Below are 27,533 nucleotides of genomic sequence, written 5' to 3'. Positions count from 1 at the left end.
CACTTTAGCTGCTGGAGTGTATTAAATTGTTTACAAGTAGCTCCTTTACCCTTATATTGGCATATGAAATAGTTTATTTAGCCGGTGGTATCCCCACCCATCCTGAAAGTTTTTAGCCTCAAGGCCAAGCTATAGCTTAACTGTGTAAACACAGCTAGTAGAAGAAATTACTCTCCCAGTGGGGTATAGAAGAGATAAGGTAATAAAATGTTAATTTCCCATTGCTCTCTCCAAGTATTGGTGATTGGTTTATGGACAGATATAAGATAAAGAAGCAGGTATATGTACACGATATAATAAAGTAATGAGATCTGATTATACCTACAAGCTCAACCCATTTTATTAAGTTGTGGCTTCAAAACAAAAAATCGGCTAATTCATATACACAAAAGCCTTAAAAAAGCAAATCTCATAAATTTTATACTCCGCAACTGGTAAAAAAAAAAAGTATTTGGCAACACATTAAAGGGACAGTCTAGTCCAAAATAAACTTTTATGATTCAGATAGAGAATGTAATTTTAAACAATTTTCCAATTTGCTTTTATCACCAATTTTGCTTTGTTCTCTTGGTATTCTTAGTTGAAAGCTAAACCTAGGAGAATCATATGATAATTTCTAAGCCCTTAAAGGCATGTGTATTGTTTTTATTTATCTAAACTTTTTGTAATACAATTACAGTTTTCTAGATCTGAAAAAAAAGATAATCAGCTGGGATTTGTGTATTTTTTTATTTTTCATGTTTAGGAACAGGGCTGCCCATGGAATGGAAGCAGCCCTTCATTTTGTTTTTGTTGTCATCATGCCACGGATTGGAACTCTCTATTGTGTTTGTTAGTGATTTAAAGTTTATTTAATTGAACTGGTACATTGGTGTGTGTAGAATGACTAGGCTGGCCCAAGCCGGGGAATACAGTGTGTTTGTGGCATCATACAGAAACTTAATTATTATGTCCAGGGTTAAAGGGACATGGAAAAAAATTCTCTATTATTATTCAGATAGAGCGTGCAATTTGTTTACTTCTCTTATCAACTTTTCTTCATTCTCTTGATATCTTTTGTTGAAAAGCAGGGCTGTAAGCTCAGAAGCGTGCACGTGTCTGGAGCACTTTTGCAAGAATTATATCCATCTGCAAGAGCACTAGATGTCTGCACAGTTTCCTGCCATGTAGTGCTCCAGACACCTTCCTTAGGTATATATTCAACAAAGAATGCCATGGGAAGGAAGCAAATTTACAAATAGTGGTATATTAGAAACGTTTTTTGAAATTGTGTCCTCTGTGTTAATCACACAAAAAAAAAAATTAGGTTTCATATCCCTTTGTCTACAAATGTTTGCCCCATGAATCTATACAGTTGAACAGCGCAGCTTTCAAGAGTCAACTGGAGATTTTTTTTAATGATCGGTGTATTGCATCGTGTTGGAAACAACATCAGTGTTGTAGACACACAGTCAAGTCAAGGATGTGTTTGGATAATCATATTTTTCTTCCAAATGGGAAAGAGTCCACAGCCGCATTCATTACTTATGGGAAATAAGAACTTGGCCACCAGGAGGAGACAAAGACCCATCAGCCAAAGGCTTAAATACTCCTCCCATCTCCCCTATCCCCCAGTCATTATTTGCCTTTCGTCCCAGGAGGCAGGCAGAGAAGTGTTAGAAGTTTTTTATTATACTTTAATTCCATTTTTTTTAAATTTATTTTTATATTTTGTCTACTATGGAGACACGAGACGGGAGTTTTAAGTAGTCCAGTCTGTCTCTAGTGTGAGGGCCTGGGCGAAAGTGAGAGTTCAGAGATGCAGTGGGAGCTTCCCATGCGACACCATCCCGACTCATCATCCCGACACAGTTCCTTTTCAGCACTTGGCGATGCCGAACTTCGCTTCGCTACCTGCTGTCCTCAAGTCCATGGCGGAGGCGCTGCTACTAATTTGTCACACTTGAAGGGCCGTGTTCCTGTTCCACGGCGTGGATTCCGGTAAGATTGTTTCAATTATTACATTGCTGTAATGTAATTTGTTATGACAGTTCAGTATGGGCCTCATTGAGGCTCCTGCTTCAATCTGAGAATCAAGGGATTATTTTCCTTATCAGGGGGATAGTGAACGGGATGGGGTTATCATATTTCTTATGTGATCATCCTGCTTGTGTGCGGGAATTGGGGCTCTGAGGCTGAGACATGTATCATTTTTCTAGGCTTGGCCCTGAGCTACGATTTTCCTTTTTCTCAGACTTGCTAGTTTGTTCTGGGGCCTAGTTTTGCCGCCTTGTGAGTGGCACGCTTTTTGGATTTTGCGGGGCATCTGGTAACCGTGCGTGTTTATGCTTGGGTGGGTCTTCTCTCCCTTCCTCAATCCTGACCGAATGGCGACGGAGGAAAGAGTCTGCTCCCTAAGGCCTGGTCATAGGAGGTGGTGAGTGCCCCAGCCATCGTGGGTGTCAGGTGCCAGTTTCTTTTCCAAATTTCGTTGTTATATTTAAAGTCTTAGCCATGGAGGATTCTAATGCAGAGATTATTTTCATATCTGATTCAGATTCTTCTTCTGATGAGGATTGTAATTTAGTCCTGTTATCGCAAGTCTGCCAATCTTGTCTCTCGTGCCTGCATGGTGTGCCGGGTCCCTCGGGCTCGGGGGACCCTGGACCTTCTGAGCCATCAGATGCTGGGGGCTCTGTTCCTCAGGAGGTACCTTCCCAACCGCACACTCCTTTTACCTTTGTGGGTGACCCCGATGTTAATGTCTTCTCCGCACAAGATGAATTATTTACCCCGGAGATGGCGGGACATTTTCGTTTTAATATTTTAATTGCTTTGATTTGCCTGCAGGATCCTGAGGTTTCATTGCAGTTATGTGCTTGTCTGCCTATCCCGGGTGTTCAGACCGGCATCATTGTGTTTCCCCCGGGGGTGATTGTGCCCCCATGTTGTTCTTTTCGCTACAGGATTGTGCGACTGCGCGTCCTATTGCGACGTCTGTTTAATTTATTGGGGGATCCTTTACTGTATCATCAGGGATCTTTTCAGGGTTCTGTGCGGTAGGCTAATGGGGTACGTTTTTCCCCGGTTAGTCTAATGCAAGCTTTCCCAGTGCCCTTGTTTGTTTGTTTGTTTTTATCCGGTCTGGATTATTTACTTCTGTTTTTTTCTTCCCTATGGGAATTCTGGGATTGCTCGACTTTCTTTTATAGAAATTGTTCCCGGATTTTGTCCGGAGTTACTTGTGTGCTTGTTAGTGACATACGTTTTGCCTGGCTGGTTGGGCGGGACTTGCCGGTTCACTTGTTCAGTTGTTAGTATTTTGCTTAAAAAAATAATCTACACTAATACTTTATTTAGAGCTGAGGGTCTGGATGTCGGAAGCGCTTGGGCTGGTCCGTGGCAGTTCTGCTTCAGACATAGGGCCGGTGGTGTATCACTGTGTTCCTTTGCATCCCCGGTGGATGGCTGTGGTCCTTGCTACTTTTGTAGCGGTTCTGATATTCAAAATGCTTTTTGACTCGTGGTCATGGTCTAGTTTGTTCAATACTTGGTCTCTTTAGGGGTCTGGCACGAGCTTGAAGAATATGTGGCGTAGTGTTTCGCTCAGTCGTTCCTGCAGTAGAAGGTTGTGGGATTGATCTCAGGTGTAAAGCGCCTGTCTTCTGATCTGAAGTATCCTGGTGTCCGCTATTCCTCCACGGCGGTAGTCGTTTCTCAAGGGCCCTTCAGAGGTGGTTGGTTTCACTATCTTCACCTCTGGGAGCATTTATGCTCGGGTTATGTGGTTCTTATTTTTGTCAGGTGTTACCACTAGGGTTCGTAGGTCACTAAGTAGCCCCTTTTAAGGGTTTAGCACCAGGTTGACCTCTGTCCTAGGATTCTATGGTCTGTAGGATTTAGTTCTGTGGTTTCATCACAGTGTCTCCTCTGTGGAGATTGTCGGTTGGATTAGACTCGGGGAGTTTTACGTTGGGTCATCCCTATTAGACTCAGTGGCTTTGGATCTAGGGCTCCAGGGGTCTGGTTCCTATCTCGTTGTCCCTGGGTTCTTCCTTGGAACTTGGGATTGTGGTTAGGATGCGTTCCTTTGTCTCTCCTTTAGGGGAGTTTGGAAGTCTCCGGTTAACTACCCTGTAGTGAAGACTGAGCTTGGGGTTTTTCTCCATGAGGCCCTGCTGTTCGCCTTATGTCCTGGTTTAGTTTTCGACCTATGGGGTCAGTGACAGCGTGTTGGGATTTTCCCCCGCTTCTGTGTTTAGCCGTCTGGCGGACTAGCTTAGGGGGCTCGAGAGATTGTCTCTCAGAGGTTTCACGCAGTTAGTTGTTCTCTTATGACTTTTGCCCGACCTCTTTGGCGGGGGGCGCCCTTTGGGGGCTCTGTGTCTGGGTAATCATCCTCTGATGATTACAGAGGTTTGGCGGACGAGTATTTTTCATCTCGTGTTTTCCATTGGGGGCCTTTTTTTTGTCTCTCTGTAGAGTGATGGATTCCGGTGGTCCATGGTTTTTCGGAGATGGGCTGGCCATTGGGATTCTTTTCACCCATTTCTGGGTGGCTTATCTCCGGGTTCTAGTCGTATTTTGATCTTAGGTGACTGTTTATTCCTCACCGTTTTTCTTGAGTGGAGGTTTGTGCTGGTTCGGCAGGTCGTTGCGGCCTGTTGGCTTGTCTAACTACCGGTCAATGGATGGGTTGTGTTTGCATCACTGCACTAATCCTAACTAATTTTATTGGCCGTGTGAACTGAGTTGCTTTGGCGTTCGGTTCTGTGGCCTGTCGTGGTTGAGCTGTCTTGGTTGTACAAGAGCAAAGTGGGGTATTTCCTTTTCAGGGAGGGCTCTGCTGTTGCTCGCACCACTAGCTTCTCCTTTCTGTCCGACATTTGTTTCATTGACCATTTCTTGATTTGATACTTGCTGGTACGGCACCCCCAGTCTCTTGTGGTCTGGGGTGCGGGGACTGTGTTTTGTTTTTACTCCGGTTAGCTGGTAAGGGTTTTTCCCTTGGTGACCGGGTTTTCATAGGAGTGCCCTTGGTCCCTGCCGTATGGACGTTGTATGATCCTTGAGATCTGTTTGTTCCCTTTGGGTTTTCTCTTGTTTTCTGCTGTGGTTCCGGTCATTGGGACCTGGGTCAGTGTACGTCTGCCCACTGGAGTGGGTTGTTTTTTTGACGACTTGAGGGTTTTTCCTCCTTATTTTGGGCCTGTGTTCCCTTCGGGAATGGTTCGTTGGTCCCCTAGTTGGTTGAGGAGCTGCGACTGGGCTGTTGCCTTGAGAGATGGTGTCCTTGGGGTCCGTGATCTTGGTTGCGTCTATTCGTGCTGACTGTTCAGGTTCAATGACCTGTTGGTAGATTTGCGTCAATGGCGCCGCCTTTTGGTTTTTCAAAGGTTTCTTGTTCCCGGTTTTCGGACGAATCGGGGTCTTTTGTTCTGGGAATGTGTTTTTTTGGGTGGTGCCTTCATGTGGTCCGCCTTTTACCATCCCGTTTTTTCATTCTGTGTCCTCTTTGGCTTGGGTATAAATTTCCCATAAGTAATAAATGCGGCTGTGGACTCTTTCCCATTAGGAAGAAAAACATAAATTATCCTTACCTGATAATTTTCTTTTCTTCCGTGGGAAAGAGTCCACAGCCCCTGCCTGTTTTGGATGCGTTGTTATTTATCTTCTGGCACCCTTTCACCTTGATGCTTCTTCCACTGTTCCTTGTCCTCGGCTGAATGACTGGGGGATAGGGGAGGTGGGAGGAGTATTTAAGCCTTTGGCTGGTGGCCTCCTCCTGGTGGCCAGGTTCTTATTTCCCATAAGTAATAAATCCGGCTGTGGACGCTTTCCCACAGAAGAAAAGAAAATTATCAGGTAAGCATAATTTATGTTTTTATGATGGGGATTAGATAAGATAATGGGCTTTCAAGTTCTTATCCTCTCTCAACTTGTGTCCTTTCAGCATCTTCTTTTTCTAAATATTTTAGTATTTGTTCTTGGAAATGTGAATTATCACTGTCTTCTATGTTTGAATTGTAGTAAGAATGAATATTCCTTTTGATTTGCAGACACAGACACCTGCAATAAATTCACATGGTCTTCACTCCTAAATGTTAAAGGAAACAGAAAACTGGAGCCTGCAGTTTGGATGACGGAAGACAAGTTATTCAAATTTGCTTCTACAATTACAACCCTTTCAAATACATATTTTTAGTGTGTTTCTTGTAAGGTGAGAACAAACTATTTTATTTTATATATTTAAATATTAATATGTATGTAAATATGATCTATATGTTCTGCTTATGTTTTATGAAGTCATTAAAGGGATAGTAATCCCAAATGTTTGTATATACTTATATATATATGTGTGTGTGTGTGTGTGCGCATTGGAGCCCTTTGTAATTAAGTAGATCAAAACATGGAAAAGCATATTTATCTAATATTCATATGTAATAGTGTTATACTGTGTATTCACTGTAAATATTTAACATTCCAGTGTTCTGCACATAGCAGAATATGTTCTTTGTATTTATAAATAGATATTCCTATATATATATCTGTATGTGTATATATATATATATATATATATATATATATATATATATATATATATATATACTAGTCCTAAAGCCCGTTCACACGGGCCATTTTTTGCAGTACAGCGGTCCCACCCCTTGCACTCTCTCCCTCCCCCTCTCTTTTGCTCTCTCTAATCTCTCCCCCCTCTCTTTTGCTCTCTCTAATCTCTCCCCCCTCTCTTTTGCTCTCTCTCTCTCCCCCTCTCTTTTGAGCTTTCTTTCTCCCCAATCTCTTTTGAACTCTCTCCCCCCTCTCTTTTGAGCTCTCTCTCTCCTCCCTCTCTTTTGAGCTCTCTCTCTCCCCCCTCTCTTTTGAGCTCTCTCTCTCCCCCTCTCTTTTGAGCTCTCTCTCTCCCCCTCTCTTTTGAGCTCTCTCTCTCCCCCCTCTCTTTTGAGCTCTCTCTCTCCCCCCTCTCTTTTGAGCTCTTTCTCTCCCCCCTCTCTTTTGAGCTCTTTCTCTCCCCCCTCTCTTTTGAGCTCTCTCTCTCCCCCCTCTCTTTTGAGCTCTCTCTCTCCCCCTCTCTTTTGCGCTCTCTCTCTCCCCCTCTCTTTTGCGCTCTCTCTCCCCCCTCTCTTTTGCACTCTCTCCCCCTCTCTTTTGCACTCTCTCTCCCCTCTCTTTTGCGCTTTCTCTCTCCCCCCTCTCTTTTGGGCTCTCTCTTCCCCCCCTCTCTTTTGCACTCTCTCCCCTTGCGCTCTCTCTCTCTCCCCCCTCTCTTTTGGGCTCTCTCTCTCTCCCCCCTCTCTTTTGCGCTCTCTCTCTCCCCCCCTCTCTTTTGAGCTCTCTCCCCCCTCTCTTTTGAGCTCTCTCCCCCCTCTCTTTTGTGCGCTCTCTCCCCCCTCTCTTTTGCGCTCTCTCTCTCCCCCCTCTCTTTTGCGCTCTCTCTCTCCCCCCTCTCTTTTGCGCTCTCTCCCCCCTCTCTTTTGCGCTCTCTCTCCCCCCTCTCTTTTGGGCTCTCTCTCTCCCCCTCTCTTTTGTGCTCTCTCCCCCCCTCTCTTTTGCGCTCTCTCTCCCCCCTCTCTTTTGCACTCTCTCTCTCCCCCCTCTCTTTTGCACTCTCTCTCCCCCCTCTCTTTTGCACTCTCTCTCCCCCCTCTCTTTTGCGCGCTCTCTCCCCCTCTCGTTTGCGCTCTCTCCCCCCTCTCTTTTGCGCTCTCTCTCTCCCCCTCTCTTTTGCGCTCTCTCCCCCTCTCTTTTGGGCTCTCTCTCCCCCTCTCTTTTGCACTCTCTCTCTCCCCCTCTCTTTTGCGCTCTCTCTCTCTCCCCCTCTCTTTTGCGCTCTCTCTCCCCCTCTCTTTTGCGCTCTCTCTCTCCCCCTCTCTTTTGCGCTCTCTCTCTCCCCCTCTCTTTTGCGCTCTCTCTCTCCCCCCGCTCTTTTGCGCTCTCTATCTCACCCCTCTCTTTTGCGCTCTCTCTCTCCCCCTCTCTTTTGTGCTCTCTCTCTCTCCCCCTCTCTTTTGCGCTGTCTCTCTCCCCCTCTCTTTTGAGCTCTCTCTCTCCCCCCTCTCTTTTGAGCTCTCTCTCTCCCCCCTCTCTTTTGAGCTCTCTCTCTCCCCCCTCTCTTTTGAGCTCTCTCTCTTCCCCCCTCTATTTTGCGCTCTCTCTCCCCCTCTCTTTTGCGCACTCTCTTCCCCCCTCTATTTTGCGCTCTCTCTCTCCCCCTCTCATTTGCGCTCTCTCCCCCCCTCTCTTTTGCATTCTCTCTCTCCACTCTCTTTTTTGCTCTATCTCTCCCCCTTCTCTTTTGAGCTCTCTCTCTCCCGCGCTCTCTCTCTCTCCCCCTCTCTTTTGCGCTCTCTCTCCCCCTCTTTTTTGCGCTCTCTCTCCCCCTCTCTTTTGCGCTCTCTCTCTCCCCCATCTCTTTTGCACTCTCTCTCCCCCATCTCTTTTGCGCTCTCTCTCCCCCATGGTGTGTTTGTCCTCGTGCTGTCTCTACTGCGCATGACATCTTCGGACAAACACACTTGGCCTTTTATTATATAGGATATACCTTTTTATATAATCATATAGAGACAGAGAGATTTTACCAAAATATCATATATATATATATATATATATATATATATATATATATATATATATATATATATATACATACATACATACATACATACATACATACATGTGAAACTCGAAAAATTTGAATATTGTGCAAAAGTTAATTTATTTCACTAATGCAACTTAAAGGGACACTGAACCCAATTTCTCCAACATAGGTGTGTCCGGTCCACGGCGTCATCCTTACTTGTGGGATATTCTCTTCCCCAACAGGAAATGGCAAAGAGCCCAGCAAAGCTGGTCACATGATCCCTCCTAGGCTCCGCCTTCCCCAGTCATTCTCTTTGCCGTTGTACAGGCAACATCTCCACGGAGATGGCTTAGAGTTTTTTAGTGTTTAACTGTAGTTTTTATTATTCAATCAAGAGTTTGTTATTTTAAAATAGTGCTGGTATGTACTATTTACTCTGAAACAGAAAAGAGATGAAGATTTCTGTTTGTAAGAGGAAAATGATTTTAGCAACCGTTACTAAAATCGATGGCTGTTCCACACAGGACTGTTGAGAGGAATTAACTTCAGTTGGGGGAACAGTGAGCAGACTTTTGCTGCTTGAGGTATGACACATTCTAACAAGACGATGTAATGCTGGAAGCTGTCATTTTCCCTATGGGATCCGGTAAGCCATTTTTATTACAGAAAGAAAAAAAAAAAAAAAGGGCTTCACAAGGGCTTTCTAAGACTGTAGACATTTTCTGGGCTAAATCGATTTATATTTTATACTCCATAGCCTTGAGGAATTATTTTAATCTTGGGAATTATGTAAAATAACCGGCAGGCACTGTATTGGACACCTTATTCTCTAGGGGCTTTCCCTAATCATAGGCAGAGTCTCATTTTCGCGCCTGTATTGCGCACTTGTTTTTGAGAAGCATGACATGCAGATGCATGTGTGAGGAGCTCTGATACATAGAAAAGACTTTCTGAAGGCGTCATTTGGTATCGTATTCCCCTTTGGGCTTGGTTGGGTCTCAGCAAAGCAGATACCAGGGACTGTAAAGGGGTTAAATATAAAAACGGCTCCGGTTCCGTTATTTTAAGGGTTAAAGCTTCCAAATTTGGTGTGCAATACTTTTAAGGCTTTAAGACACTGTGGTGAAATTTTGGTGAATTTTGAACAATTCCTTCATACTTTTTCGCAATTGCAGTAATAAAGTGTGTTCAGTTTAAAATTTAAAGTGACAGTAACGGTTTATTTTAAAACGTTTTTTGTACTTTGTTATCAAGTTTTTGCCTGTTTAATATGTCTGAACTACCAGATAGACTGTGTTCTGAATGTGGGGAAGCCAAGGTTCCTTCTCATTTAAATAGATGTGATTTATGTGACACAAAATTTAGAGAAAATGATGCCCAAGATGATTCCTCAAGTGAGGGGAGTAAGCATGGTACTGCATCATCCCCTCCTTCGTCTACACCAGTCTTGCCCACACAGGAGGCCCCTAGTACATCTAGCGCGCCAATACTCCTTACTATGCAACAATTAACGGCTGTAATGGATAATTCTATAAAAAACATTTTAGCCAAAATGCCCACTTATCAGCGAAAGCGCGACTGCTCTGTTTTAGAAAATACTGAAGAGCATGAGGACGCTGATGATATTGGTTCTGAAGGGCCCCTACACCAGTCTGAGGGGGCCAGGGAGGTTTTGTCTGAGGGAGAAATTTCAGATTCAGGGAAAATTTCTCAACAAGCTGAACCTGATGTGATTACATTTAAATTTAAATTGGAACATCTCCGCGCTCTGCTTAAGGAGGTGTTATCCACTCTGGATGATTGTGAGAATTTGGTCATTCCAGAGAAACTATGTAAAATGGACAAGTTCCTAGAGGTCCCGGGGCCCCCCGAAGCTTTTCCTATACCCAAGCGGGTGGCGGACATTGTAAATAAAGAATGGGAAAGGCCCGGTATACCTTTCGTCCCTCCCCCCATATTTAAAAAATTGTTTCCTATGGTCGACCCCAGAAAGGACTTATGGCAGACAGTCCCCAAGGTCGAGGGGGCGGTTTCTACTCTAAACAAACGCACCACTATACCCATAGAAGATAGTTGTGCTTTCAAAGATCCTATGGATAAAAGATTAGAAGGTTTGCTTAAAAAGATGTTTGTTCAGCAAGGTTACCTTCTACAACCAATTTCATGCATTGTTCCTGTCACTACAGCCGCGTGTTTCTGGTTCGATGAGCTAGAAAAGGCGATCAATAATAATTCTTCTTCTTATGAGGAGATTATGGACAGAATTCGTGCTCTCAAATTGGCTAATTCTTTCACCCTAGACGCCACTTTGCAATTGGCTAGGTTAGCGGCGAAAAATTCTGGTTTTGCTATTGTGGCGCGCAGAGCGCTTTGGTTAAAATCTTGGTCAGCGGATGCGTCTTCCAAGAACAAATTGCTTAACATTCCTTTCAAGGGGAAAACGCTGTTTGGCCCTGACTTGAAAGAGATTATCTCTGATATCACTGGGGGCAAGGGCCACGCCCTTCCTCAGGATAGGTCTTTCAAGGCCAAAAATAAACCTAATTTTCGTCCCTTTCGCAGAAACGGACCAGCCCCAAGTGCTACGTCCTCTAAGCAAGAGGGTAATACTTCTCAAGCCAAGCCAGCCTGGAGACCAATGCAAGGCTGGAACAAAGGAAAGCAGGCCAAGAAACCTGCCACTGCTACCAAGACAGCATGAGATGTTGGCCCCCGATCCGGGACCGGATCTGGTGGGGGGCAGACTCTCTCTCTTCGCTCAGGCTTGGGCAAGAGATGTTCTGGATCCTTGGGCGCTAGAAATAGTCTCCCAAGGTTATCTTCTGGAATTCAAGGGGCTTCCCCCAAGGGGGAGGTTCCACAGGTCTCAATTGTCTTCAGACCATATAAAAAAACAGGCATTCTTACATTTTGTAGAAGACCTGTTAAAAATGGGAGTGATTCATCCTGTTCCATTAGGAGAACAAGGGATGGGGTTCTACTCCAATCTGTTCGTAGTTCCCAAAAAAGAGGGAACATTCAGACCAATCTTAGATCTCAAGATCCTAAACAAGTTTCTCAAGGTTCCATCGTTCAAAATGGAAACCATTCGAACTATTCTTCCTTCCATCCAGGAAGGTCAATTCATGACCACGGTGGATTTAAAGGATGCGTATCTACATATTCCTATCCACAAGGAACATCATCGGTTCCTAAGGTTCGCATTCCTGGACAAGCATTACCAGTTTGTGGCACTTCCGTTCGGATTAGCCACTGCTCCAAGGATTTTCACAAAGGTACTAGGGTCCCTTCTAGCGGTGCTAAGACCAAGGGGCATTGCAGTAGTACCTTACTTGGACGACATTCTGATTCAAGCGTCGTCCCTTCCTCAAGCAAAGGCTCACACAGACATTGTCCTGGCCTTTCTCAGATCTCACGGGTGGAAAGTGAACGCAGAAAAAAGTTCTCTGTCTCCGTCAACAAGGGTTCCCTTCTTGGGAACAATCATAGACTCCTTAGAAATGAGGATTTTTCTGACAGAGGCCAGAAAATCAAAACTTCTGAACTCTTGTCAAATACTTCATTCTGTTCCTCTTCCTTCCATAGCGCAGTGCATGGAAGTAATAGGTTTGATGGTAGCGGCAATGGACATAGTTCCTTTTGCACGCATTCATCTAAGACCATTACAACTGTGCATGCTCAGTCAGTGGAATGGGGACTATACAGACTTGTCTCCGACGATACAAGTAAATCAGAGGACCAGAGATTCACTCCGCTGGTGGCTGTCCCTGGACAACCTGTCACAGGGGATGAGCTTCCGCAGACCAGAGTGGGTCATTGTCACGACCGACGCCAGTCTGGTGGGCTGGGGAGCGGTCTGGGGACCCCTGAAAGCTCAGGGTCTTTGGTCTCGGGAAGAATCTCTTCTACCGATAAATATTCTGGAACTGAGAGCGATACTCAATGCTCTCAAGGCTTGGCCTCAGCTAGCAAAGGCCAAGTTCATACGGTTTCAATCAGACAACATGACGACTGTTGCGTACATCAACCATCAGGGGGGAACAAGGAGTTCCCTGGCGATGGAAGAAGTGACCAAAATCATTCAATGGGCGGAGACTCACTCCTGCCACTTGTCTGCAATCCACATCCCAGGAGTGGAAAATTGGGAAGCGGATTTTCTGAGTCGTCAGACATTTCATCCGGGGGAGTGGGAACTCCATCCGGAAATCTTTGCCCAAATTACTCAATTGTGGGGCATTCCAGACATGGATCTGATGGCCTCTCGTCAGAACTTCAAGGTTCCTTGCTACGGGTCCAGATCCAGGGATCCCAAGGCGACTCTAGTAGATGCACTAGTAACACCTTGGACCTTCAAACTAGCTTATGTATTCCCGCCGTTTCCTCTCATCCCCAGGCTGGTAGCCAGGATCAATCAGGAGAGGGCATCGGTGATCTTGATAGCTCCTGCGTGGCCACGCAGGACTTGGTATGCAGACCTGGTGAATATGTCATCGGCTCCACCATGGAAGCTACCTTTGAGACGAGACCTTCTTGTTCAAGGTCCGTTCGAACATCCGAATCTGGTCTCACTCCAACTGACTGCTTGGAGATTGAACGCTTGATCTTATCACAAAATATGGAAAAAATATATCTGTTGGTGTGAATCTAAAGGATTCCCTTGGGACAAGGTAAAAATTCCTAAGATTCTATCCTTTCTTCAAGAAGGTTTGGAGAAAGGATTATCTGCAAGTTCTTTGAAGGGACAGATTTCTGCCTTGTCTGTGTTACTTCACAAAAAGCTGGCAGCTGTGCCAGATGTTCAAGCCTTTGTTCAGGCTCTGGTTAGAATCAAGCCTGTTTACAAACCTTTGACTCCTCCTTGGAGTCTCAATTTAGTTCTTTCAGTTCTTCAGGGGGTTCCGTTTGAACCCTTACATTCCGTTGATATTAAGTTATTATCTTGGAAAGTTTTGTTTTTGGTTGCAATTTCTTCTGCTAGAAGAGTCTCAGAATTATGTGCTCTGCAGTGTTCTCCTCCTTATCTGGTGTTCCATGCAGATAAGGTGGTTTTGCGTACTAAACCTGGTTTTCTTCCGAAAGTTGTTTCTAACAAAAACATTAACCAGGAGATAGTCGTGCCTTCTTTGTGTCCGAATCCAGTTTCAAAGAAGGAACGTTTGTTGCACAATTTGGATGTAGTTCGTGCTCTAAAATTCTATTTAGATGCTACAAAGGATTTTAGACAAACATCTTCCTTGTTTGTTGTTTATTCTGGTAAAAGGAGAGGTCAAAAAGCAACTTCTACCTCTCTCTCTTTTTGGATTAAAAGCATCATCAGATTGGCTTACGAGACTGCCGGACGGCAGCCTCCTGAAAGAATCACAGCTCATTCCACTAGGGCTGTGGCTTCCACATGGGCCTTCAAGAACGAGGCTTCTGTTGATCAGATATGTAAGGCAGCGACTTGGTCTTCACTGCACACTTTTACTAAATTTTACAAGTTTGATACTTTTGCTTCTTCTGAGGCTATTTTTGGGAGAAAGGTTTTGCAAGCCGTGGTGCCTTCCATCTAGGTGACCTGATTTGCTCCCTCCCTTCATCCGTGTCCTAAAGCTTTGGTATTGGTTCCCACAAGTAAGGATGACGCCGTGGACCGGACACACCTATGTTGGAGAAAACAGAATTTATGTTTACCTGATAAATTACTTTCTCCAACGGTGTGTCCGGTCCACGGCCCGCCCTGGTTTTTTAATCAGGTCTGATAATTTATTTTCTTTAACTACAGTCACCACGGTATCATATGGTTTCTCCTATGCAAATATTCCTCCTTTACGTCGGTCGAATGACTGGGGAAGGCGGAGCCTAGGAGGGATCATGTGACCAGCTTTGCTGGGCTCTTTGCCATTTCCTGTTGGGGAAGAGAATATCCCACAAGTAAGGATGACGCCGTGGACCGGACACACCGTTGGAGAAAGTAATTTATCAGGTAAACATAAATTCTGTTTTTTTTCTTTCATGATTCAAATAGAGCATGCAATTTTAAGCAACTTTCTAATTTACTTCTGTTATCAATTTCTCTTCGTTCTTTTGCTATCTTTATTTGAAAAAGAAGGCATCTAAGCTAAGGAGCCAGCAAATTTTTGGTTTAGAACCATTTTTATTGGTGCTGTCCAATCAGCAAGGACAACCCAGGTTGTTCACCAAAAATGGGCCGGCATCTAAACTTACATTCTTACTTTTCAAATAAGCATACCAAGAGAGTGAAGACAATTTGTTAATAGGAGTAAATTAGAAAGTTGCTTAAAATTGCATTATCTATCTTAATCACGAAATAAAAAAATGTGGGTTCAGTGTCCCTTTAAAAGGTTAAACTAATATATGAGATAGACTCATTACATGCAAAGCAAGATAGTTCAAGCCGTGATTTGTCATAATTGTGATGATTATGGCTTACAGCTCATGAAAACCCCAAATCCACAATCTCAGAAAATTAGAATATTGTGAAAATGTGCAATATTCTAGGCTCAAAGTGTACCACTCTAATCAGCTAATTAAGCCATAACACCTGCAAAGGGTTCCTGAGCCTTTAAATGGTATCTCAGTCTGGTTCAGTAGGAATCACAATCATGGGAAAGACTGCTGACCTGACAGTTGTGCAGAAAACCATCATTGACACCCTCCATAAGGAGGGAAAGCCTTAAAGTGCTGTATCAAAGCACATTAATAGAAAGTTATGTGGAAGGGAAAAGTATGGAAGAAAAAGGTGCACAAGCAGCAGGGATGACCGCAGCCTGGAGAGGATTGTCAGGAAAAGGCCATTCAAAAGTGTTGGGGACTTTCACAAGGGAGTGGACTGAGGCTGGAGTCAGTGCATCAAGAGCCACCACACACAGACGGATCCTGGACATGGGCTTCAAATATCGTATTCCTCTTGTCAAGCCACTCCTGAACAACAAACAACGTCGGAAGCGTCTTACCTGGGCTAAAGAAAATCAGACCTTGTCTGTTACTCAGTGGTCCTCTTTTCTGTTAAGAGAAAATTTTGCATCTCATTTGGAAACCAAGGACCCAGAGTATGGAGGAAGAATGGAGAGGCACACACTGCAAGATGCTTGAAGTCCAGTGTGAAGTTTCCACAGTCTGTGTTGATTTGGGGAGCCATGTCATCTGCTGGTGTTGATCCACTGTGCTTCATTAAGTCCAGGGTCAACGCAGCCGTCTACCAGCAGATTTTGGAGCACCTCATGCTTCCTTCCGCAGACGAGCTCTATTGGGATGCTGACTTCATTTTCCAGCAGGCACCTGCCCACACTGCCAAAAGCACCAAAACCTGGTTTAATGACCGTGGGATTACTATGCTTGATTGGCCAGCAAACTCGCCTGACCTGAACCCCATAGAGAATCTATGGGGCATTACCAAGAAAAAGATGAGAGACATGAGACTAAACAATGTAGAAGAGCTGAAGGCCACTATTGAAGCATCCTGGTCTTCCATAACACCTCAGCAGTGCCACAGGCTGATAGCTTCCATGCCATGCCGCATTGAGGCAGTAATTGCTGCAAAAGTGGCCCAAAGCAAGTACTGAGTACATACAGTATGCATGCTTATACTTTTCAGAGGTCCGATATTGTTCTATGTACAATCCTTGTTTTATTGATTGCATGTAATTTTCTAATTTTCTGAGATTGTGGATTTGGGGTTTTCATGAGTTGTAAGCCATAATCATCACAATTATGACAAATCACGGCTTGACCTATCTTGCTTTGCATGTAATGAGTCTATCTCATATATTTTTTGCACGATATTCTAATTTTTCGAGTTTCACCTGTGTGTGTGTGTGTGTGTATATATATATATATATATATATATATATATATATATATATATATATATATGCAAATATGTATTTATGAATAAATAGAACATAATCTATGTGAAATATTAATATTTTCATGGGTTAGAGCACTTGAGAATATATGATCGGGTTTGCACGCGAGTAGGGTTTTCATTCCTAAGATAGGGAGAGTCCATGGCTTCATTCCTTACTGTTGGGAAATATAACACCTGGCCACCAGGAGGAGGCAAAGACACCCCAGCCAAAGGCTTAAATATCCCTCTCACTTCCTCATTACCCCAGTCATTCTTTGCCTTTTGTCACGTTAACAGGTGGCAGAGAAGTGTCAGAAGATTCGGAGAGTCCTGAAAAAGGGTATCTGCCCTTCGAGATAGGACTGGAGTTTTAAGTAGTCATGTCAACCTCTCAGTGAGAGTATTGATGAAAGTTAGAGTCTGGAGATGAAGAGAAAGTTTTTCTGGGAAACCATCCAGACTACTGCTAACAACTCCTAAGCAATCAGTGTTGACGAATTTCACTGTCCGCTTACTCTAACTCAAGTCCATGTCAGGAGCGCTGCTATAAGACTATCACACTTGAAAGGCTGTGTTCTGTTCCACAGCATGGATCCTGGAGGTAAGATCGTTTAAATTTTTACACATAAAACGCTATAACAGGATCACAGTGTGGCTCCTTTATACCTTGATAGGATTCAGGGTTAATATCCTCTGAAGGTGGTTTATTGAACAGTTGGGGTTAATTAATCATTGTATTAATTATTTACATGCTGCTTTGTGTGATTTTTTTCCTAGGCTGATAGACTGTATGTTTTTGGCTGGAACAAACCAGTTTCACTTTAAAGTTTCACTTTCGTTTTTTAAAGTGTTTCATAGCTCCTATTATTTGCTGTACTTGTAACATCAGGGGAAGTACTGTCTTGCACCGGGTGTGGTCTATCTTAATTTCCTCCATTACGGCTGAGACTTGAACCTGAGGAGAGCGTTTTCTTTGTTAACTGTCAGGGTCTAGGAGGTGGTGAGTGTCCCAGCCATTGGGAGTATAAAGGTGCAGTTTTCTATAATAAAAAAACATTTTTATTTGTGTCGTCCTGTGGGTATAACCTGAGCTATTGAGGATTCCGACATGTTAGAAGGTACTCCTTCTATACTAAATCATACCTGTTTAAATTGTGAGCAGGCCGAGGTTTTCCCACCCACTCAATTATGTTCCACATGCCTTAACACTGTTATAAAGTCTAAGAATTGAGACAAGCCTGCTAAGGCTCTTAGTCCCTCTGAGCTGTCTACCTCTCAGGACTCGGCCTCCCGTGAGATTACTACCCTTGCTACATTATCCACTCCACATGCAGTTCCACGTAGCACATCTAATCCTCCATCCGGGGCCTTCTTCCTGTGGACTTTGCAGCCCAGTTACAAACGGCGGTGTCTGCGGCCCTCGCTCTAACAAACACAAGAGAAAGCTAAACATAGCTCTCCTGACCTGGAGTCATCTAAATATCTATCGGATTTAGCTATTATGTCCGAGTTATCCGATGATAAGTTAACCTCTGTAGCTTCAGAGGGTGAACTTTCTGGGTCGGAGTCCTTAGCGTCTAAGCCTCCTGCTGCGGAGGAACTGTCCTTTAGATTTAAAATTGAGCACTTGCGTGTTTTATTATAGTAAGTTCTGTCTACGTTAGAGGTTGCAGAGGCCGTGCTGCCTGAAGAACCTATGATACCTAAATTAGACAGAGTTTATGAAGACAGGAAAGTTCCTTTGACTTTTCTTGTGCCGGTTAAGATGGCGAACATTATTAAGAATGAATGGGAAAGAGTTGGTTCTTCCTTTTCCCCCTCGTCTACTTTTAAAAAGTTATTCCCGGTCCCAGACTCTTAACTGGATTTGTGGGGCTCCATTCCCAAGGTGGATGTTGCTATCTCTACGCTTGCTAAACAAACTACTATACCTCTTGAGGATAGTTCTTCGTTCAGAGAGCCGATGGATAAGAAAATAGAAACCTTTCTGAGAAAGATGTTTCAACATACAGAATTTTTGCTTCAACCGGTGGCTGCAGTTGCCAGAGCGCCTACCTACTGATGCTACTCTTTGTCGAAACTCATTGAGGTAGCGTCTCCCCTCAAGGATATTCAAGATAGAATTAAAGCTCTGAGAATTGCTTATTCTTTTATCTGTGATGCGAACATGCAAATTATTCACCTAAATGCAAAGGCCTCTGGCTTTGCGGTCCTAGCCCGCCGGGTGCTCTGGTTGAAGTCTTGGTCTGCAGATATGACTTCTAAGTCCAGACTCCTTTCTCTTACATTAAAGGGAATGATTTTATTTGGTTCAGGCCTGGACTCCATTATTTCTATGGTCACCAGAGGCAAGGGTGCCTTCCTACCACAAGATAAGAAGAACAAGTCTAAGGGACGACACTCTTCTAATTTTCTTTCTGACAAAGCCCAACGACTAAAATTCTCCTCCAAGCCCGAGCAACCCAAGAGTACTTGGAAGCCGGCTCAGTCCTGGAATAAGTCCAAGCAGAATAATAAGCCAGCCGAAAACAAAACGGCATGAAGGGACGGCCCCCGATCGGGGATCAAATCATGTAGGGGGGCAGACCGTCTCTTTTTTTTTTTTTAGACGCCTAGTTCAAGGACGTACAGGATCCATGCGTCCTGGAGGTGGTATCTCAGGGATACAAGATAGGCTTCAAATCTTATCCCCCCAAGGAGCTGATTCCTTCTCTTGAATCTGTCTACCAGACCAGAAAAGAGGGATGCCTTTCTAGGGTGCGTTCGGTATCTATCCTCTTTAGGAGTTGTTGTCCTGGTGCCTATCAAAGAAAGAGGTTTGGGGTTTTATTCAAACCTCTTTGTGGTCCCAGAGAAGGAGGGAACTTTCTGCCCAATTCTGGACCTAAAGTGCTTAAACAAATTTCTCTTGTTAAGTGTAGTCAGTCCACGGGTCATCCATTACTTATGGAATATATCTCTAACAGGAAGCTGCAAGAGGATCACCCAGCAGAGCTTGCTACATAGCTCCTCCCCTCACATGTCATATTCAGTCATTCTCTTGCAGCCTAACTAGATAGGTCGCTGTGAGAGGTCTGTGGTGTTTTTTAACTTAGTTTATTTCTACAATCAAAAGTTTGTTATTTTAAATGGCACCGGAGTGTGCTGTTTATTCTCAGGCAGCATTAGAAGAAGAATCTGCCTGCGTTTTCTATGATCTTAGCAGACGTAACTAAGATCCACTGGCTGTTCTCATCTGAGGAGTGAGGTAACTTCAGAGAAGGGGAATAGCATGCAGGGCCCCCCTGCAAATGAGGTATGTGCAGTAATTATTTTTCTGAGGAATGGAATTGACTGAGAAAATACTGCTGATACCAATGTAAAGTAAGTTCAGCCTTAAATGCAGTGATAGCGACTGGTATTAGGCTGATGAGTGTGTGTACACTGAATGTATTTTTCTAAGGAATGGAATTGACTCTGAAAATACTGTTAATACTGAAATAATGTATGAGCCTTAACTGCAGTAAAAGCGACTGGTAGCAGGCTTATTAATAACAATTCATAACTTTTCAAATGTATGTTTAAAACGTTTACTGGCATGTTAATCGTTTTTTGTGAGGTACTTGGTGATAAAAGTTATTGGGGCATGATTTTTACCACATGGTCATCTTTGTTTTCTGCATAGAAACAGTTTTCTGAGCTTCCCCACTGTTGTAATATGAGTGGGAGGGGCCTATTTTAGCGCTTTTTTGCGCAGTAAAAATTCAGTCACAATCTGTCTACTTCATCCTCCATGATCCAGATCGTCTCTAGAGAGCTCAGGGGTCTTCAAAATTCATTTTGAGGGAGGTAATCAGTCACAGAGACCTGTGACAGTGTGTTTTGACTGTGAGAAAAACGTTAATTATTAAATTGTTAATCCGTTTTTGGGTATTAAGGGGTTAATCATCCATTTGCTGGTGGGTGCAATCCTTTGCTAACTTAATACATTTACTGTGAAAAATTGGTTGCTATAACTATTTTGGTTCATTGTTATTTCAACTGTGACAGCTTTTTGTGCTTCTTAAAGGCACAGTAGCGTTTTTTATATTGCTTGTAAATTTATTTAGAAAAGTATTCCAAGCTTGCTAGTCTCATTGCTAGTCTGTTTAAACATGTCTGACACAGATGAATCTCTTTGTTCACTATGTTTAAAGGCCAATGTGGAGCCCAATAGAAATTTATGTACTAATTGCATTGATGCTACTTTAAATAAAAGTCAATCTTTACATGTAAAGAAATTATCACCAGACAACGAGGGGGAAGTTATGCCGACTAACTCTCCTCACGTGTCAGTACCTTCGCCTCCCGCTCAGGAGGTGCGTGATTTTGTGGCGCCAAGTACATCAGGGAGGCCCTTACAAATCACTGTGCAAGACATGGCTACTGTTATGACAGAAGTATTATCTAAATTGCCAGAATTAAGAGGCAAGCGCGATAGCTCTGGGTTAAGGACAGAGCGCGCGGATGAGGTGAGAGCCATGTCAGATACTGCGTCACAGTTTGCAGAACGTGAAGACGGAGAGCTTCATTCTGTGGGTGACGGATCTGATCCAGGGAGACTGGATTCAGAGATTTCTAATTTTAAATTTAAGCTTGAGAACCTCCGCATATTGCTAGGGGAGGTATTAGCGGCTCTGAATGATTGTAACACGGTTGCAATTCCAGAAAAATTATGTAGGTTGGATAGATACTATGCGGTACCGGTGTGTACTGACGTGTTTCCTATACCTAAAAGGCTTACAGAGATTATTAGCAAGGAGTGGGATAGACCTGGTGTGCCCTTTCCCCCTCCTCCCATATTTAGGAAAATGTTTCCTATAGACGCCACCACACGAGACTTATGGCAGACGGTCCCTAAGGTGGAGGGAGCAGTTTCTACTTTAGCTAAGCGTACCACTATCCCGGTGGAGGATAGTTGTGCCTTTTCAGATCCAATGGATAAGAAATTAGAGGGTTACCTTAAGAAAATGTTTGTTCAACAAGGTTTTATCTTACAGCCCCTTGCATGCATTGCGCCTGTCACTGCTGCGGCGGCATTCTGGTTTGAGTCTCTGGAAGAGGCCATTCGCACAGCTCCATTGGATGAAATTATGAACAAGCTTAAAGCACTTAAGCTAGCTAACGCATTTGTTTCTGATGCCGTCGTACATTTAACCAAACTTACGGCTAAGAACTCCGGATTCGCCATCCAAGCGCGCAGAGCGCTATGGCTTAAATCTTGGTCAGCTGACGTGACTTCTAAATCTAAATTGCTTAATATTCCTTTCAAAGGGCAGACCTTATTCGGGCCCGGCTTGAAAGAAATTATAGCTGACATTACGGGAGGTAAGGGCCATGCTCTACCTCAGGACAGGGCCAAATCAAAGGCCAAACAGTCTAATTTTCGTGCCTTTCGTAACTTCAAGGCTGGAGCAGCATCAACTTCCTCCGCTCCAAAACAGGAAGGAGCTGTTGCTCGTTACAGGCAGGGCTGGAAAGTTAACCAGTCCTGGAACAAGGGCAAGCAGGCCAAGAAACCTGCTGCTGCCCCCAAGACAGCATGAAGAGAGGGCCCCCTATCCGAAAACGGATCTAGTGGGGGGCAGACTTTCTCTCTTCGCCCAGGTTGGGCAAGAGATGTCCAGGATCCCTGGGCGTTGGAGATCATATCTCAGGGATATCTCCTGGACTTCAAAGCTTCTCCTCCACGAGGGAGATTTCATCTTTCAAGGTTATCAGCAAACCAAATAAAGAAAGAGGCGTTTCTACGCTGTGTACAAGACCTTTTACTAATGGGGGTGATCCACCCAGTTCCGCGGACGGAACACGGGCAGGGATTCTATTCAAATCTATTTGTGGTTCCCAAGAAAGAGGGAACCTTCAGACCAATCTTGGACTTAAAAATCCTAAACAAATTTCTAAGAGTTCCATCATTCAAAATGGAAACTATTCGAACCATCCTTCCCATGATCCAAGAGGGTCAGTACATGACCACAGTGGATTTAAAGAATGCCTACCTTCACATACCGATTCACAAGGATCATTATCGGTACCTAAGATTTGCTTTCCTAGACAGGCATTACCAGTTTGTAGCTCTTCCCTTCGGATTAGCTACGGCTCCAAGAATCTTTACAAAAGTTCTGGGCTCACTTCTGGCGGTACTAAGACCGCGAGGCATAGTGGTGACTCCGTACCTAGACGACATTCTGATACAAGCGTCAAGTTTTCAAACTGCCAAGTCTCATACAGAGATAGTTCTGGCATTTCTGAGGTCGCATGGGTGGAAGGTGAACGTGGAAAAGAGTTCTCTATTACCACTTACAAGAGTTCCCTTTCTAGGGACTCATAGATTCTGTAGAGATGAAAATTTACCTGACAGAGGCCAGGTTATCAAAACTTCTAAATGCTTGCCGTGTCCTTCATTCCATTCCACACCCGTCAGTAGCTCAGTGCATGGAAGTAATCGGCTTAATGGTAGCGGCAATGGACATAGTACCATTTGCGCGCCTGCATCTCAGACCGCTGCAATTGTGGATGCTAAGTCAGTGGAACGGGGATTACTCAGATTTGTGCTCCCTACTAAGTCTGGATCAAGAGACCAGAGATTCTCTTCTATGGTGGCTCTCTCGGCCACATCTGTCCAAGGGGATGACCTTTCGCAGGCCAGATTGGACGATTGTAACAACAGACGCCAGCCTTCTAGGCTGGGGCGCAGTCTGGAACTCCCTGAAAGCTCAGGGATTATGGACTCAGGAGGAGAAACTCCTCCCAATAAATATTCTGGAATTAAGAGCAATATTCAATGCTCTCCTAGCTTGGCCTCAGTTAGCAACTCTGAGGTTCATCAGATTTCAGTCGGACAACATCACGACTGTGGCTTACATCAACCATCAAGGGGGAACCAGAAGTTCCCTAGCGATGTTGGAAGTCTCAAAGATAATTCGCTGGGCAGAGTCTCACTCTTGCCACCTGTCAGCGATTTACATCCCAGGCGTAGAGAACTGGGAGGCGGATTTTCTAAGTCGCCAGACTTTTCATCCGGGGGAGTGGGAACTTCATCCGGAGGTCTTTGCTCAACTGATTCTTCATTGGGGCAAACCAGATCTGGATCTCATGGCGTCTCGCCAGAACGCCAAGCTTCCTTGTTACGGATCCAGGTCCAGGGACCCGGGAGCGGTGCTGATAGATGCTCTGACAGCCCCTTGGGTCTTCAACATGGCTTATGTGTTTCCACCATTCCCGATGCTTCCTCGTTTGATTGCCAAGATCAAACAGGAGAGAGCTTCGGTGATTCTGATAGCGCCTGCGTGGCCACGCAGGACCTGGTATGCAGACCTAGTGGACATGTCGTCCTGTCCACCGTGGTCTCTACCTGTGAGACAGGACCTTCTAATTCAGGGTCCTTTCAAACATCCAAATCTAATTTCTCTGAGGCTGACTGCATGGAGATTGAACGCTTGATTCTATCAAAGCGTGGCTTCTCGGAGTCGGTTATTGATACCTTAATACAGGCTAGGAAGCCTGTTACCAGAAAAAATTACCATAAGATATGGCGTAAATATTTATATTGGTGCGAATCCAAGAGTTACTCATGGAGTAAGGTTAGGATTCCTAGGATATTGTCCTTTCTACAAGAGGGTTTAGAAAAGGGCTTATCTGCTAGTTCGTTAAAGGGACAGATTTCTGCTCTGTCTATTCTTCTACACAAACGTCTGGCTGAAGTTCCAGACGTTCAGGTTTTTTGTCAGGCTTTAACTAGGATTAAGCCTGTGTTTAAGACTGTTGCTCCGCCGTGGAGCTTAAACTTAGTTCTTAACGTTCTTCAAGGCGTTCCATTTGAACCCCTTCATTCCATTGATATTAAGCTGTTATCCTGGAAGGTTTTGTTTTTGATGGCTATTTCCTCGGCTCGAAGAGTCTCTGAGTTATCTGCCTTACATTGTGATTCTCCTTATCTGATTTTTCATTCAGACAAGGTAGTTCTGCGTACTAAACCTGGGTTCTTACCTAAGGTAGTTACTAACAGGAATATCAATCAAGAGATTGTTGTTCCATCACTGTGTCCTAACCCTTCTTCAAAGAAGGAACGACTTTTGCATAATTTGGACGTAGTCCGTGCCCTGAAGTTCTATTTGCAGGCAACTAAAGATTTTCGTCAAACTTCTTCCCTGTTTGTCGTTTACTCTGGACAGAGAAGAGGTCAAAAGGCTTCGGCTACCTCTCTCTCTTTTTGGCTTCGTAGCATAATACGTTTGGACAGCAGCCTCCTGAAAGGATTACAGCTCATTCTACTAGAGCTGTGGCTTCCACCTGGGCCTTTAAAAATGAGGCCTCTGTTGAACAGATTTGCAAGGCTGCGACTTGGTCTTCGCTTCACACCTTTTCAAAATTTTACAAATTTGACACTTTTGCTTCTTCGGAGGCTATTTTTGGGAGAAAGGTACTTCAGGCAGTGGTTCCTTCTGTTTAATGTTCCTGCCTTGTCCCTCCCTTCATCCGTGTACTTTAGCTTTGGTATTGGTATTCCATAAGTAATGGATGACCCGTGGACTGACTACACTTAACAAGAGAAAACATAATTTATGCTTACCTGATAAATTTATTTCTCTTGTAGTGTAGTCAGTCCACGGCCCGCCCTGTCTTTAAGGCAGACCTAAATTTTAATTAAACTCCAGTCACCACTGCACCCTATGGTTTCTCCTTTCTCGTCTGCTTTGGTCGAATGACTGAATATGACATGTGAGGGGAGGAGCTATGTAGCAAGCTCTGCTGGGTGATCCTCTTGCAGCTTCCTGTTAGGAAGAGATATATTCCATAAGTAATGGATGACCCGTGGACTGACTACACTACAAGAGAAATAAATTTATCAGGTAAGCATAAATTATGTTTTCTCAGTGTCCCTTCCTTCAAGATGGAGACGATAAGGTCCATCCTTCCTTTATTCAGGAAGGCTAGTTTATGACCTCTATAGATCTGAGGTACGCTTATCTTCATGTTCCAATCTACAGGGAACACTTTCAGTTCCTGAGGTTTGCATTCCTGGACCAGCACTTCCAGCTCATTGCCCTTCCGTTTGGCTAAACTACTGCTCCAAGAATCTTTACAAAGGTTCTGGGGGCTCTTCTAGCCGTTGCCAATAGTATTGCAGTAGACCCATACTTAGACGATATTCTGGTGCAAGCACCATCCTTTCATTTTGCTGAAGAATTCTCGGAGTCCCTTCTCAGTCTTCTTTCGATCACATGGATGGAAGATAAACTTGGGAAAGAGTTCTCTTTGCCCAAGTACCAGGGTGGAATTCCTGGGTACTATAATAGAATCCATATACATGAGGATATTTCTAACAGACCAGAGACGGTGCAAGCTAACTTCGGCATGTCTTGCCCTCCGACCTCCTTGAGTCCCTCTGTGGCTCAGTGTATGGAGGTGATTGGTCTCATGGTGTCCTTCATGGACATCATTCCTTTTGCCAGGTTCCGTTTCATCTTTACAATTGTGCATGCTGAGGCAGTGGAACGGCAATCATTCAGATCTGTCTCAACAGATTGTATTAGACAGACGGTCGAGAGAATCGCTCTCTTCGTGGCTCTGTCCAGATCATCTGTCCCGAGGGACATGCTTCTTAAGACCATCCTGGGAGATTGTGACTACGGACACAAGCCTATCCGGATGGGGAGCTGTTTGGGGTGCCAGGAAGGCACAGGGGTTGTGGACTCAGGAGTCCTCCCTCCCGATCAATATTTTGGAACTATGGGCAATCTTCAAGGCCTTGTAGGCTTGGCCACTTGTGGGTTCATCCTAGTTTATCAGATTCCAATCAGAAAATATAACCTTGGTGGCTTACATCAACCATCGGGGGGGAACGAGAAGTTTATTGGTGATGAAGGAAGTATCTCAGATTCTGGAGTGGGCGGAGGCCCACAGCTGTTTGCTGTCAGTGATCCACATTCCGGGTGTTGACAACTGGGAGGCGGATTTTCTCAGCAGGCAATTTTTCCATTCAGGGGAATGGTCTCTCCATCTCGAGGTGTTTGCAGAGATATGCAGCAAGTGGGGGATGCTAGAGATGGATATCATGGCGTCCCGTCTCAATACCAAGCTACCCAAGTACGGGTCGAGGTCCAGGGATCCCCAAGCGGATCTAATAGATGCACTAGCAGTGCCCTGGAGGGTCAAACTCCTATATCTTTTCCCTCCATTACCGCTTATTCCTCGAGTGGTGGCCCGCATCAAGCAGGAGCGGGTATCGGTAATCCTGATTGCTCCATCGTGGCCGCAAAGGACGTGGTTCACGGATTTAGTGGGGATGTCCTCATCTCCTCCGTGGAAGTTACCTTGTCGCAGAGAGACCTGCTGATACAAGGTCCATTTGTTCATCAAAATCTAGATTCTCTGAGGCTGACTGCATGGAGAGTGAATGCTTAGTCTTAGCCAAGAGAGGTTTCTCTGAGAGTGTCATTGATACTCTTATTGAAGCTCGTAAACCAGGTACTCAGCTTATCTACCACAAGGTGTGGAGGACCTACTTATTCTGGTGTGAAGAGCATGGTTTTTCCTGACACAGAGTTAAGGTTGCCAGAATCTTATCTTTTCTCCAGGATGGACTGGAGAAGGTCCTTTCTGCTAGTTCCCTGAGGTGGACAGATTTCGGCCCTGTCTGTTTTATTGCACAAGAGACTGGCTGAGTTTCCAGACATGCAGTCATTTTTTTTAAGGCTCTGATTAGGATCAGACCTGTGTTTAGATCTGGGGCTCCTCCATGGAGCCTAAATCTTGTTGTTCGGGTTTTGTAACAGGTTCTGTTTGAGCCTCTGCATTCTGTTGACATAAAATTGTTATCTTGGAAGGTTTTTTATTGGCTATTGCCTCTGCGCGCAGAGTTTCTGAGATCTGTGCTTTGCAATGTGAGCCCCATATCTGATTTTTTCTTGCAGATAAGGCAGTTTTACGTACTAAATTAGGTTTTCTTCTTAAAGGGACAGTCTACACCAGAATTATTGTTGTTTTAAAAGATAGATAATCCCTTGTTTACCCATTCCCTAGTTTTGCATAACCAACACAGTTATATTTATATATTTTTTACCTCTGTGATTATCTTGTATCTAA

At 44.2% G+C, this 27,533-nt stretch overlaps 1 protein-coding gene across 2 annotated transcripts in view; it reads left to right on the top strand.

The window, feature by feature from the left end:
- The window catches only part of BCLAF3 (BCLAF1 and THRAP3 family member 3), a 333,169-nt gene that overhangs the window by 199,910 nt on the left and 105,726 nt on the right, over window positions 1-27,533 (top strand). Inside the window, exon 4 of one of the 2 annotated variants that reach the window (XM_053706399.1) lies at window positions 6,045-6,199. The gene's annotated coding sequence lies outside the window, so the exon portion shown is untranslated. Of the gene's footprint in view, window positions 1-6,038; window positions 6,200-27,533 lie in introns of both variants that reach the window. The other variant, XM_053706400.1, reaches the window with a different exon arrangement.

The sequence above is a fragment of the Bombina bombina genome, chromosome 3 (genome assembly GCF_027579735.1).
Source record: "Bombina bombina isolate aBomBom1 chromosome 3, aBomBom1.pri, whole genome shotgun sequence".
NCBI classification, from domain to species: domain Eukaryota; kingdom Metazoa; phylum Chordata; class Amphibia; order Anura; family Bombinatoridae; genus Bombina; species Bombina bombina.
This window is presented reverse-complemented; position numbering and strand designations above follow the sequence as displayed.